Genomic DNA, 14,912 nt, shown 5'->3' with positions numbered 1-14,912 from the left:
CACACTCTTATTGCTTTCATTTTTTTTCGAGTTTTTTAGTCTTATAATCCCAAAAAGTATTTAATATGCCACATTTAATGTCATTTTATTGTAACTTTGTCCAAAACCATTAGTGTTCATTTTGCAATATTATAAAAACCTATCAAACATCTTTTTGTGAAATACGTTTTAAGCATTTTGGCAGACACTTTTGTCCAATACATTATCCATTCAAAGTTAAAATTTTGTCAGCATGTTAAAAGCAGTGCTTGTATTATCTTTAAAGGGGTGGTCTGATGGAATTTCACTTCATTAAATTTGGTTAGAGATCTTCTGCCAAGCCGCAACGCATAAAGTTCTAAGAAAGGAAACATTAAGTAGGCAAAATAAATGTAAATTGTTTTAAAGTTTTGTTATCTAAGGCATTATATTCATGATGGACCTGCACTAAAAGTAACACTTTTGAACTTCCATGAAGCAGCAATTTGTGACTTTTATTTGTTTAAAAATAAAAATAAGATATTTAGAATATATTTAGTATATTAAAGTACACCCTATCCTTACCCAACTCACAATGAGAAGCTTATGATAAAAATGTATAACCTGAGCTGTTGGGATGGATTTCGCAGGAAATGTTAGTTTGACGTCATATGTCTTTGTGTGGTTATGCAACGCCTCCAAACAGAAAGAAGAGGAACCGGCTAGTGTATTGTGTGCTCAGGATGGTGGAGTGTTTGTTGCTTGTTCATACAACAGTTGTCATAGATGGCAGCTTTTAATCTGGAAAGTTCTAAACTGTTTAGCGATAGAGCCAATGCTAAAGCAAGAGTTAATACCAACAGGCGTTTGAGAAGTGGTGACATGCTGTGAAATCAGAATGGATTGAAGATTGATTCAAATATGTTTTTTACTGCTGCAATTTACAATAAATATACATGTAAAAAAAATGAATGTAGCTCCGTTAAAAAAAGTCATAAAGCATCAATACAAAAGAAACACTTTACATTCCAGTAAAATGTACAATGCAGCGAGGGGTAGAATGGCAACATTTAACAACAAAATTTTATATGAAACTATGCAACTATAAAGTGTGCCGATGTTGATTGCTCAACGTCTTTGAGGTGACAGAAGCAGAGACGAAGAATTATGTGTTGACTGTCCCACAGCAGATCTGCGGTGACGTCTGGAGACCCAGCAGTCTGTGTTTCATTTCCATGAGGGACGTTCGGAACAACTTTCCAGCCATGTTGGAGTAAAGGTGACGTAATAGCATAGTAAATGTCTAGCAGTGCTTTGCATAATGTCAACATTTTAAAAATCCTCGACATTTACTCATGTAAAAAATGTGTGTTTCAGTTTGATATGTATGTTGATGTACACATGTGTAAAGTAATTGAGTCCTACTTATGAAGAAAAGAGTTCTGTTTCAGCAACAGATAATGGTAATATCTTTGTGGGATTTAATAACACTGACTGTAAGTAATTTTTTCCACTCCAGGCTTCTGAGAACTCAGCACTGGGACACAGGAATTGTAGTCGTGCTTCACTATATAGTGTCAAATGGTTTCCTCAGCGGAAAAAAGGAAAATGCTTAAGAAATGACACGGCACACTTCAAGAATCACATTCATCTAACTTGGAAATTTGGGAGTCTGTCAAATGCATAGTCCAACATGTTTACACAAGAGACAAACCGCAATGCGCACTATGTATTATGTTAAACTGGCTTTGTGTGATTTTGTGTTACACAGTATATGCTCTATGGGGTCTCTGAGCTGCTGAGCTCCATGTTTTTATTATTCCCGATTTTTGACTGACAGCATGCCTTCAGTGCCACTATGGGCATCTATGATGTAATAATGTGCAAGAGCCCTCCTCATACTTCCTACACCAAACCATCAGAAATCCAACTATGCCCAGTGTCATTTCAACACTGACATCCGCTGAAATGTGTTTATAAACACACTACACAATCTAACATAAATAGTTCAGACAAAAACTTTTTCCTTGGGTGGCAAAAGTTCTGATATTTATAAAGTTAAAAATCCCCAGGGAGCAAAGGCATAGCGGTTGTTTGCTCTGAATAGCACCGATACTGCAGAGAAGAAAAACCTCCCAATTATCCTTTTGCGTCAGCAGCTTTGGAAAGCTGCTTTTGTGTTGATTCATACACATTAGTAATGATGAAAGATGTTCTGTCATTGTGGAAAAAGCATTGTTGGCTATCGCACTCTCTTTAATTACAAATAATCACCCCACACAAGGCTTCATTAAAAGTCAATTTATCATTCGCACCTCATTTCTCAGTAGACAACAATGCATTTAAAATCATTAGATTTGAAAGGAAAACATTATTTTCATACTAAGAAACATAAAATGTGTGCTCATAATTACAGACTTTATCTCTAGAGGTGTGGCTAAACGTTTTTAAAATAAGGTGGGGAATAATTTATTATTCCTTGCATAAGTCTTAAGGTCCTTGTGCTGTGTACCTCGGTTATTGGGTTTTTGACTCTTTTTCAAGGGCGCCCTCCTCTGGTTGAGGCTAACACACATGCTGAAGTGGTAAGGGTAGGAAAGTAATGGTAGGAATGACACAAACAGAAATAAAGTCAAGCCCTAAGGATTTTAATATTTAGTTAAATAAATGAGAAATTGTGAGCAGATATATTTTGTAAAATGTTAACACACAACATCCACATGTATGTATCCACATTTAGCACATTAATTACAGAGATAACAATGAAGATAATCAACCGGATTTTCGGGAATTTGTAACTATTGTACGAGGTGGCTAATTCGCATGAATTCGTATGTTAAAGCAACAATATGGAATGATTTTGTTATGAAATATCCAACAATCACTCACACGGTGTGATATATTTCATGCAGTTGTGTACCAACACTATCCTAAATGTTCCAAAGAATGTGCAAATCCAGGGAAAATTTTAATTTGAAATAATGGCCTGTCACCTGTCTCCTTCGTATTTGTCGCATATCAGTGACTTAATATCCGCTTCTCCATACTCGATCATGATCACGAATACTCGTCTTTGGCGAGTAAAGAAAACAAAAAAAAGCGTAAATGTAGGCCAAATGAGGAGAGCAGGCTTATGGACAAACGAAGAAATAAAACAAGGATTAATGTCAGCGTGGCGTTTTCTAAATGAAGAGAGCTTCGCAACCAACTTGAACTCGACAGAGACTTCATTCTCGCCACCGACAGGAAAGCATTTTTTGTTATTGTTCACAAAATACTCATTAAATACAGTAGGCTACATGTCGAACAAAAATATGTAGCCAGTAACGTTACTTGTAAATACTGTGGGTTCGTTCAAATGTACTTTTTAAACAACGACTTGATGACTGTTATAAAACTGTGTAGCATTACGCTACAAAACCAATTGACAAAGTCCAATATCAGTCGTGGACTAAAGTCGCATTACATTCCAAGTTTCTTGCAAGCTAATTTATTAACTCGACCATGAACATGACTCAGACACATGCTACTGATCACTGTTTGAATCTACTTACATCAAGTGACCAAATGCAAACATAAAGTGTCTAAAATGTCTTAGCCTAATTACAATGGAGTCCAAAAATTTTAGGAAGGAAGGCATTAAGACATGTCTGAATCCAATGCTTGCTTTACTTCCTGTCTCCAGAGATACCTCCATCAGGATGATTTTTAAAGGCAGCATAGACGTATCCTTCACGTGTTGCTGTGCAGTGAGTGGGGAGGATGGGGCGAGGCAGCCAGTCTGGTGATAAGAAGCAATGACCTTGGAATCGTCAGCTTCAGACAGGAGAGAGAACGAGGGGAGCAAGCAGTCTTCGGGAGTGCATGTTCAGGAGGCGGCGGCTCAAACCGACTGCTGATGGTTGCAATTTTCTCTACAAAGAAAGATGCAAATAATTTGCTGTTAAGTCTGTCGCAGAGACGAATTATAGCTCAATGGTCATTTTTACCCTGTGTTTGTCTCTCTCTCTTTTGCATCCCTGCAGCCCAGTTTGGTGTCACCCGAGGCTTGTTAACACTGCAAGCGGCATAGGACAAAGGCCTGCTATAAAAAGAGGCAGAGAGATTGGCAGAGAGGGTTGACATACCTCTGCATCAGACTTTCTTTGCGCCTAGTAGTGCTTTGAGTGGTGATAGTTCATGTTCGGATTTATGGTGTTCATTTAATACAATTGAACATGATGTGGTTCAATTCCAGTTTGGAACTCAAAAAATCATACCCCATTTTTTGTTCTAAAAACGTGTGTGGTGAGACATTTCTGGGACAGAGATTGAGGTGGCTTCTCATAGTTTGCTTTTATTTGATTAACGTTAATATTTTTCTGGAAATGTTACTCTTCTCCAACTCAGACTGGGGGGGAACGTAACATGTCCTATGAGGGTGGGGGGCAGGCGGGCAAAGAAGGGCAGAGAAGGTTTTAAAGAAGGTATGAGGTTCGGGAGAGCTTTTGATTTTTGAGTGGTAGTACTGAGTTTTAGCAGCGGTAACATCAGCGGAGAAGGAAGAGAGGAGAAAATGATAGAGACAGAGGTCAGCAGGATCATTTGATTTGCGCCATTTCCTCTCAGCAGATCTGAGCTTGGATAAAGATATTTGGAAGAATGTTTACAACCAATCAGATCTTGTCAACCTTAGTAGGAAAAAATACTTTATAATTTGTTTTGTTCTGTTGAACACAAAAGAAGACAATTTGAAGAACGCAGGGCAGCAAACAGTTCTGAGGCACTTTTGATTACCATTGTAATTTTTCATACTATGATAGTCAATAGGGGGGCAAAATCTGTCTGGTTATAAGCATTCTATCAAATATCTTTCTCTGTGTTCATCAGAACAAAGACTTTTATACAGATTTGGAACAACTTGAAGGTGAGTAAATTATGTCAGAATTTTCATTTTTGGGTGAAGTATCCCTTTAAAGATTAATAATAATAATAACTTTTATTTATAATGCGCTTTTCTTTCACCCAAAGCGATACATGATAAAAATGCGTCCATTTCTACAAATAAAATATAAAATAAAATTAAGAAGCAACAAACAAAACAAAAGTAGTGATAAGATAATAAGAGTAAAAGAGTAAGACAAAAAAATCTCAGTCATAAAAATGTGTTTTTAACAGTTTCTTAAACTACTTAGTGTGGGAGCAGTCCTGATTGGTAGTGATAGTGCATTCCACAAGCCTCTCTATCACCCATTGAATTTAACTTGGAGGATGGCTATTTGAGGATGACGAACGGAGAGAACGAGAAGGCCTCTATGGGGAGACAAGTTGGCATAAATACGAGTTTCCTATGAGTTTCCACAGTTCCCTATACAGCTTTATAGGTCAGAATGATTTTTTTTAAATCAATGCGTGCTTTTACTGGGAGCCAATGCAGGTTCCTAAGCACACCACAGATATGTTGTCTATAAGGTGTATGAGTAGGAACGCGTGCAGCCGGGTTTTGAATATACTGCAGAGGCTTCGAAGATTTTCCATGTAGCCCGCTATAAAGAGCATTACTATTGTCAACCCTAGAGGTGACGATTGCATGTACTAGTCTATCTGCATCTGGCTGAGAAAGCAAAGGCTGATCCTGGCAATGTTTCGGAGGTGAAAAAATGCAGATTTGGAGATGGTCTTCATATATGCATCTAGAGTCAGGTGATGGTATTTCCATTTAAAAATCAACAATATCTTAAGACTCTCCACTGCAGTACGTGTCTTCGCAGAACGGTTTCCTCCCTGTCCCTGCCACCGAATAGCCAATTTGACATTGCCTTTTATGGTAATTTGGTTTGTTTAAAGCCACCAGTAAAAACAAATAAAATGAAATTAATTCCCATATTTAAACCCAACAAATAAGCAGTTTCTCCGTTTTTCATATTTTTCAGGAAATACAATAATAGTATTGGATATTCTATAATACATAAGTGGTTTCTGTGTATTTGTGTGACAAGAGCAATTTTTTATATACTTTTATATACTTTTATATATACTTTTGATATACTTTTGTAGCCCTTTCCAGCTTTATGTTAGTCAACAATTCTTGATCGTAGGTCTTCTGAGAGCTCTTTTGTGCGAGGCATGGTTCACATCAGACAACGCTTCTTCAGAACAGCAAACTCAAAACTGGTGTGTGTTTTTTATTGGACAGGCCAGCTTTAAAAAACACATCCTATCTCATCACATTGATTGGACCCCAGGTTGGCTGACTCCTGGCTCCAAATAGCTCTTGGAGAAGTCATTAGCCTAGGGTTTCACATACTTTTTCCACCCTGCACTATGAATGTTTACATGTTGTGTTCAATAAAAACATGAAAACGTATAATGTTTGTGCGGTATTAGTTTAAGCAGACTGTGTTTCTCTATTGTTGTGACTTAGATGAAGATCAGAACACATTTTATGACCAATTTATGAAGAAATCCAAGTAAGCCCAAAGGGTTCACATACTATTTCTTTCAACTGTATATCATAAAGTATTGTGAAAACTTTAGTCATGCTGGAGACAGGTGCAGAATTTGCTGTCCAATGAATATTCCTGGACAGAGAACAGCCTTTACCACAAAACACATGCAGTATATATACACACAAGATAATATATGTTGATATAATCAGACTACTGTTTGTGTTTGTACAAATTCATTTCTTTAATGTTTGCTAGAATCCCAAACTATGCTTTATTGTTGAAGTTTTGTTTTTCAATCGGTCCAAAGCGTCAATCTTGTCTAAACCAATAAGCTGTTCCTAATCATGGACCAATGAAAGTTGAAACACACATATCGTTCCGCCTAATGTGTCATATCGACACATCCCCAAACTCTCCACTCTGAAATACTTGTCGGTTGCTGCCTTCAATGTTGCACAATTCTATGTGTGAGCTCGCACAGGGAATGTGATTGGTCAAGCAGGGTCTGGTTCAAAAAAATAAAACGGCGTCCAAGAAAGTGGCTGTGGCATAGTATTTGTGAAAGAACAGATATGTTTTCGCTTCTTACAACTTTGATTGCATTTCTAGTAAGAAATTAGTTATTAGTATTGGCTCTGTGAAAGACCTGGGCTCAGGAGGTGACTCTGGTCATTCATTTAAATTTCTAGGAACACATATGCTGATAAGGGTATAACTTTAACACAATGTGTATAATGTTAATAATCAGAACATTTAATTGATGAGTTATGTATTAGCACAGAGAAAGTAAAGAGACAGGAAAAATTCACAAACAATAACTTTATTTTTCAGGTAAGTAAACATCCAAAGAATCAGGTAAGGAAATGCTTTATTGTCTCTAGATTGCAATTTGGCCCGAGTAAAGAAGTTCTTGTTTTCTTGTAGGTGCTAGCTGACCGGATCTGAAGACGAAGCGAATGAAGACTGAGAATGGATTGTGGAGAACACAGGCCAATAGGCAGGAATGAAGCTTGTCAAACATCATCATGTTTATCCAATGGTCCTGTCGTCGGAGCCATCCTTTCAGTTTTTAAAACCACCGTTTTATAAATGTTCCATATCTTGAAAACAGCTCGTAGGCTTCATTTACAGCTGTTTTCAATTGGATAACGTGCAAAATCACTTGATAACCAGATATCCAAATTTGGTACACAGATGAGCAAAACTGGTATCCATGCAGAAATACGTCTTTCACACACACAAACCACTTTTGTAACTTTTGAATGAACAAAGGAGTCGAGATTAATGTTGTGTGTGATTCAGGCGTAAAGTCAAAAATTGCAATACTCAAAGGTGCCATCGTGGATCGATTCGAGCTTCTGATCAAAATTTCCCCAAAGCTTAATGCTGCCTCTTTCCTGCTGTATGTATGTATTGCCAGGTTAATACTTTAAAATTGTTAGGGCTTTGAAGAGATTCAGTGATCAGAGAACCTTTTTTCAAATCAATTTGCCTTTCATATTTTACGGTCTTTTGAATGAAATCCATGTTTACTGTCTCTTAAGAACATAGCACGAAAACAGGCTCTGGCGGTCCCACCCCGGAATCTCACTCCAACGGACATGGCTCCGGTGGACCCTTCTACAGAGCTGATTTCGACAGACCCAGCTGTGGATTTGACTTTACTCCCTAAATGCCTATTTTGAAAGTCTCCGCCCGGGGGGCCAAGACCCGAAACCCCCTTACACCGACAGACACACATTTTACCCTCTAATCTGATAAAAGTCAGACTTTGCCCAGGGGTATCCAGAGTCCCCTGGACCCCATCCCCACATCCACAGCCACCCCTCCTTGGACACCATTTTAGGTGTTTTGTTAGACTCTGTCCGGGGTATACAGAGTCCCTTGGACCCCAACTCCCCATCCACAGATCCCCCCTTTTGCCACCAATCTCACTATTTTGCTATAATCCGCCCGGGGGTACCCAGAGTCCCCTGTACCCCACCCCCTCATCCACAGACCCCACCCTCTTTTGCCGTCAATCTCACTATTTTATTAGACTCCGCCCAGGGCACCCCAACCCCTCCAACCAACAGACCCCCATTTCACCCCTTAATTCACTTTTTGATGCGATTCCTTCCAGGGGTCCCCCAAACTTGCCCCCCTATCCAAAGACCCCCCCTCATTTTGACCCCCAACGCATTTTTTTGTTAAACTCTTTTCACCCCTTAATTCACTTTTTTGTGTGATTCCTTCCAGGGGTCACCCAAACTTTCCCCCCTATCAACAGACCCCCCCTCATTATGACCCCCAACGCATTTTTTTGTTAAACTCTTTTCACCCCTTAATTCACTTTTTTGTCTGATTCCTTCCAGGGGTCCCTCAAACTTGCCCCCCTATCCACAGACCCCCCCTCATTTTGACCCCCAACGCATTTTTTGTTAAACTCTTCCCAGGGCATCCCCCGGCAAACTGAGTCACCCGGCTCCGTGAAAGAACTGGGCTCAGAAGAAGACTCTGGACATTCATTTAAATTTCAAGGAACACATATGCTGATAAGGGTATAACTTTAACACAATGTGTATAATGTTAATAATCAGAACATTTAATTGATGAGTTATGTATTAGCACAGAGAAAGTAAAGAGACAGGAAAAATTCACAAACAATAACTTTATTTTTTAGATAAGTAAACATCCAAAGAATCAGGTAAGGAAATGCTTTATTGTCTCTAGATTGCAATTTGGCCCGAGTAAAGTAGTTCTTGTTTTCTTGTAGGTGCTAGCTGACCGGATCTGAAGACGAAGCGAATGAAGACTGAGAATGGATTGGGGAGAACACAGGCCAATAGGCAGGAATGAAGCTTGTCAATCATCATCATGTTTATCCAATGGTCCTGTCGTCGGAGCCATCCTTTTAGTTTTTAAAACCACCGTTTTATAAATGTTCCATATCTTGAAAACAGCTCGTAGGCTTCATTTACAGCTGTTTTCAATTGGATAACGTGCAAAATCACTTGATAACCAGATATCCAAATTTGGTACACAGATGAGCAAAACTGGTATCCATGCAGAAATACGTCTTTCACACACACAAACCACTTCTGTAACTTTTGAATGAACAAAGGAGTCGAGATTAATGTTGTGTGTGATTCAGGCGTAAAGTCAAAAATTGCAATACTCAAAGGTGCCATCGTGGATCGATTCGAGCTTCTGATCAAAATTTCCCCAAAGCTTAATGCTGCCTCTTTCCTGCTGTATGTATGTATTGCCAGGTTAATACTTTAAAATTGTTAGGGCTTTGAAGAGATTCAGTGATCAGAGAACCTTTTTTCAAATCAATTTGCCTTTCATATTTTACGGTCTTTTGAATGAAATCCATGTTTACTGTCTCTTAAGAACATAGCACGAAAACAGGCTCCAACGGACATGGCTCCGGCGGACCCTTCTACAGAGCTGATTTCGACAGACCCAGCTGTGGATTTGACTTTACTCCCTAAATGCCTATTTTGAAAGTCTCCGCCCGGGGGGCCAAGACCCGAAACCCCCTTACACCGACAGACACACATTTTACCCTCTAATCTGATAAAAGTCAGACTTTGCCCAGGGGTATCCAGAGTCCCCTGGACCCCATCCCCCCATCCACAACCCCCCCCCCTCTTTGGAGACCATTTTAATTGTTTTGTTAGACTCTGTCCGGGGTATACAGAGTCCCTTGGACCCCAACTCCCCATCCACAGATCCCCCCTTTTGCCACCAATCTCACTATTTTGCTAGACTCTGCCCGGGGGTACCCAGAGTCCCCTGTACCCCACCCCCCCATCCACAGACCCCACCCTCTTTTGCCGTCAATCTCACTATTTTATTAGACTCCGCCCAGGGCACCCCAACCCCAACCCCTCTGTTATGTTGGGAATCAGTTAAATAAAGAAGCAGAGAAACAGGCCGTACTGAACCACATTCTGTTTACTTAACACACTTCTTCTTACATTTCTCTCCTGCCATAGAACAAGTAAATACAACAGTGCCAACTAGCGGAAGACTTAAAAGTAGCACAATTTTCCAGACACAACATCTTCCCCTTGTTTAGAAAGAATGTAGCAGACTTCAAATAACCGAAACCTGTGTATGCCTATAATTAACATTTACTGTGAAACACAATTAAATGAAGAACATATTTAACTTTTATCTTCTTGACTCCATTATTTAACAGTTCAAACTTTCTTCATTTTCTTACTCCTGTAAAACATAGTCCTTAGTCCAGATAGGCTTCTGCCTTGTCCTAGTACACCTAAATGGCACGCTCGGAGAGTTAACCATTTGTAAGGCAGATTGTTGCTTTTCGTAAGTGTCATCATCACACTTTTCCGGCACTCCAGCAAGACGTGAAGCATTCCATATTTTACCATCATCCAAGAGATAGGAATCCTCACCTCTCTTCCGCACAACAGATCTTGGTTGTGTGAACTTTTGGTCACCTTTCTTTACTTTCCAGGGTTTCTTTATCCGCACTAGGTCTCCAGGTTGGAGTCTAGAGGACTTTGCATTTCTCCTGGCATCAGTGTACTGTTTGACTTTGTCTTGTTTCATTTTCACACGTTGTCGTAGTATGTTGTGGTCTGTAGCCTTTACAGGGTAGTCCATGATTTGTAGTTTTGTTCGCATGTATCGACCATGGAGCATCTCTGAGGGTGTAAAACCTGTGGTAGCATGAGGGGTACTCCTGTAGTTCATAAGGAATGTTTGAGTGAATGATTTCCAAGGCTCTCCCTGAATAGAAGCAGTTTGCAAACAGTCTTTTAGGACCCTGTTAAACCTCTCAACCTCTCCATTTGCACGTGGATGATACACAGCAGATCTGAGATGGCGTATATCTCTCTCCCTAAGAAACTCAGAAAACTCAGAAGAAGTAAACTGAGGTCCATTGTCAGAGACAAGGTCTTTTGGATTTCCTTCGCGGGCGAAGACTGAAGTCAGGAACTGTGTGACAGCAGCTGTGTCAACTCTGGATGAGAAAGCAACCTCCGGCCATTTACTGAAATAATCAACAAGCGTTATGGCATATCTGCAGTTTGCTGGTGCAGTTTCAAATGGTCCTACAATATCGATAGAAACCTTCTCCCATGCAGCTGATGGCAACTCAACAGGTTTGAGTGGTGTATCATATGTAACGGCTGATTTATCATTCTGTTTGCATGTGGAACAGTCCCGTATAAGAGCTTCAGCCTGGCTTTCCATTTTCGGCCACCAGTACAGTTGCCTAAGCCGCTGCTTGGTACGAACCATGCCTTGATGTGATTCATGCGCAAGGTCTATGAGTTTTTTCTGTAGTGACTCAGGCACCAGAAGACGATGTGTACCTCTGACTACGCATCCCTCCACTACAGCAAGCTCATGACGGATTAGAAAGTAGGGTTGTACATGCAGGTCGACATCCTTCTTGTATTTTGGCCAGCCAGTCTGCTGATACATAGAGAGTTTAGTCAACACTGGGCAGTTGTTGCATGCAGTCTGGAAATCACCTTTGGAGATTGCACTAGAAGCAAATGAGATCAAAGCAACTGATTCAATTGTTTCAGCATAGTTATGCTCAGTGTTAGGGAGTGGCATTCTTGACAAACAATCAGCAACACTGTTCAGCGGGCCTGGTCTGTACTCAATGTCATAATTAAATTCCAGTAAACGTGCAGACCATCTGGCAACACGTAAACCAGCACGGCTATTACCTTTGCTGCTGAGTAGAGTAGTAAGAGCTTGATGGTCTGTGCGTAACATGAATTTCCTTCCCCACAGCCATGTACGCCATTTCTCCGCAGACCAGACGCAGGCAAGAGCCTCCTTTTCTATGATGGAGTATTTTCGTTCTGCATCAGATAGGGAGCGCGAAGCAAAAGCAATTGTTCTCTCTATTCCCTGGTCATCAAGCTGAGTCAAGACAGCACCGACACCATAATCTGAAGCATCACAGGAAAGTATTGTTTCGAGATTGGGGTTAAATAAGGAAAGCGCAGGACTGTTCACTATAGTCATTTTGACCTGATCAAAGCTTTCTTGTGCTGCGACAGTCCACTGAAAATCACAGTCTTTGCGAAGTAAAGCTCTCATAGGTTCGACCAGAGTAGCATAGGCAGGAACAAACTTGCTGTACCAGGCAGTGAGGCCCAAAAACGACCTTAGTGTTGCTGCATCTGTAGGGCACGGAGCATTTGTAATTGCAGTGGTGTGGGTGCCATCAGGGTGTAGGCCAGCAGCTGAGAGTCTGTAACCGAGAAAGCTTAAAGAAGTTAGATTCAACTTACATTTGTCTGGATTTAGTTTCAAGCCAGCTTCACTGATCCTATGCAAAACAGCCTTTAGGTTTGCATTGTGAATGGCTTCAGAAGCACCATGTACAATTACATCATCCAAGTAACATTGTACACCTTCAAGCCCTTTTAGGATCATTGACATCATACGCTGAAAAGCAGATGGTGCTGAACACAGCCCATAGGGAACTCTACAGAACTGGTATAGGCCCTCGTGAGTAATGAAAGCAGTAAGTCCTCTGCTCTCATCATGTAGCTTTAACTGGTAATAAGCATTCTTGAGATCGAGCGAAGAGAACATTACCGATCCATGTAGAGCAGACAGTATATCTTCGATCAATGGTAGGGGATGGCTATCTGGTACTACAGCTTTATTGGGCTCCCGTAAGTCAACACACATACGAATTGTGTCATTCTTTCGTTTTGTGACGACAATGGGTGACACCCACTCAGATGAGTCGATTTTTTCAATGATACCATTCTCCTCTAGTGTTTTCAGTTCCTCTGACACGGCTGCTCGTACTGATAGTGGTAAGTGACGTACTTTTTGTTGTACTGGCTTAACTTCTGTGCGAACCTTTACTTTGTGTATGAAGTCTTTAGCGCATCCAAACCCCTTAGAAATTAATGCAGAAGCAGGGGTATCAGTACATGTAGGCAGACTGCTAGGCAGCTGAAGCATTGCACAGTGAGTGACAGGTTCAATCAAGCGACCACCATTAATTTCAATGTCCAATGTTTTACAGATGTCACGTCCAATTAGAGGTGTTCCCGATTTTACGATGTTAAACTCACCAACAACAGTTTTTCCATAGTATGTCACGTTCATTGTCAAGGAGCCACAAACAGGTATTTTGTCCCTTGAATAGTTCAGAAGCTGAACTTTGGGTGGGGACAAAGCACATGAACTGAAGTGTTCTTTGTAAATGTTCAGAGGCAGAATTGATGCACCCGAGCCTGTATCTACCATCATCTTAATGGTACGAGACTGTGCAGGGAGTTCGTTCGTAGCAACAGTAAAAGTGCCCATTGGAGCTCCATCATCTGTATTACAGTCATTGACACTGAGGACAGTCACTTCGGGTAGGCTTACTTCATTCACTGACTTTGATGATGACTTGCAAACTTTAGAGAAATGTCCGATTTTCCCGCACATTCTACATTTACAGTCTTTAGCAGGGCAGGACTTATCATTTGCAAGGTGGTACGTAGAACCACAGCGGTAACACTGCTGTTGACCCTTTATGCGTCTATCCTCTCTCGGTTTGCTCTTTTGTTTACTTTTCTGCATCTGTGAGTTTGTTTGTTTTTGAATCGCTGATACATGTTTCGATTCCCCTTCAGCAATGACTTTGGCATCGGCAATCGCTGCTTCAATTTGTCTTGCAATATTAAGCGACTTTTCAAGGGTTAACTCTGGCTCTAATAACAGTCTTTCGCGAATTCTCGGCATGCACGTTTTTTCCACAATCTGATCGCGGATCATTTCATGCTCCATATCGCCAAAAGCACATGTTCTTACCAGTTCGCGAAGCGCTGCAACGTAATGGTCTGTAGACTCACCCACTGCCTGACCGCGTTGTCTGAAGCGATACCTCTCAGAAACAACATTCAGTTTAGGGGAGAAGAACTGTTTCAGTGCTTGTAAAGATCCATTATATGTATCAGCAGTAAGAGGCAGTGTATTGTAAATTCGCTGTCCTTCTGTTCCCAAACAGTGTATTAGTAGTGCTCTCTTCCTCTCGGCGGAAAACTCCTCACCACCGATGGCAAGCAGGTAGTTCTGAAATAACTTTTCCCATGCATCAAAGGGGATTTTCGGTTCACCTGGACAATCCAGAAACGCTACTGGGGGTTGCAGAGAGAGCAGAGACATCCTGGCATCCTCGTCGCCAATTGTTATGTTGGGAATCAGTTAAATAAAGAAGCAGAGAAACAGGCCGTACTGAACCACATTCTGTTTACTTAACACACTTCTTCTTACATTTCTCTCCTGCCATAGAACAAGTAAATACAACAGTGCCAACTAGCGGAAGACTTAAAAGTAGCACAATTTTCCAGACACAACACCCTCCAACCAACAGACCCCCATTTCACCCCTTAATTCACTTTTTTGTGCGATTCCTTCCAGGGGTCCCCCAAACTTGCCCCCCTATCCACAGACACCCCCTCATTTTGACCCCAACACATTTTTTTGTTAAACTCTTTTCACCCCTTAATTCACTTTTTTGTGCGATTCCTTCCA

This window comes from Triplophysa dalaica, chromosome 8, assembly GCF_015846415.1.
Source record: "Triplophysa dalaica isolate WHDGS20190420 chromosome 8, ASM1584641v1, whole genome shotgun sequence".
Taxonomy (NCBI): domain Eukaryota; kingdom Metazoa; phylum Chordata; class Actinopteri; order Cypriniformes; family Nemacheilidae; genus Triplophysa; species Triplophysa dalaica.
Note: the sequence above shows the minus strand (reverse complement) of the source record.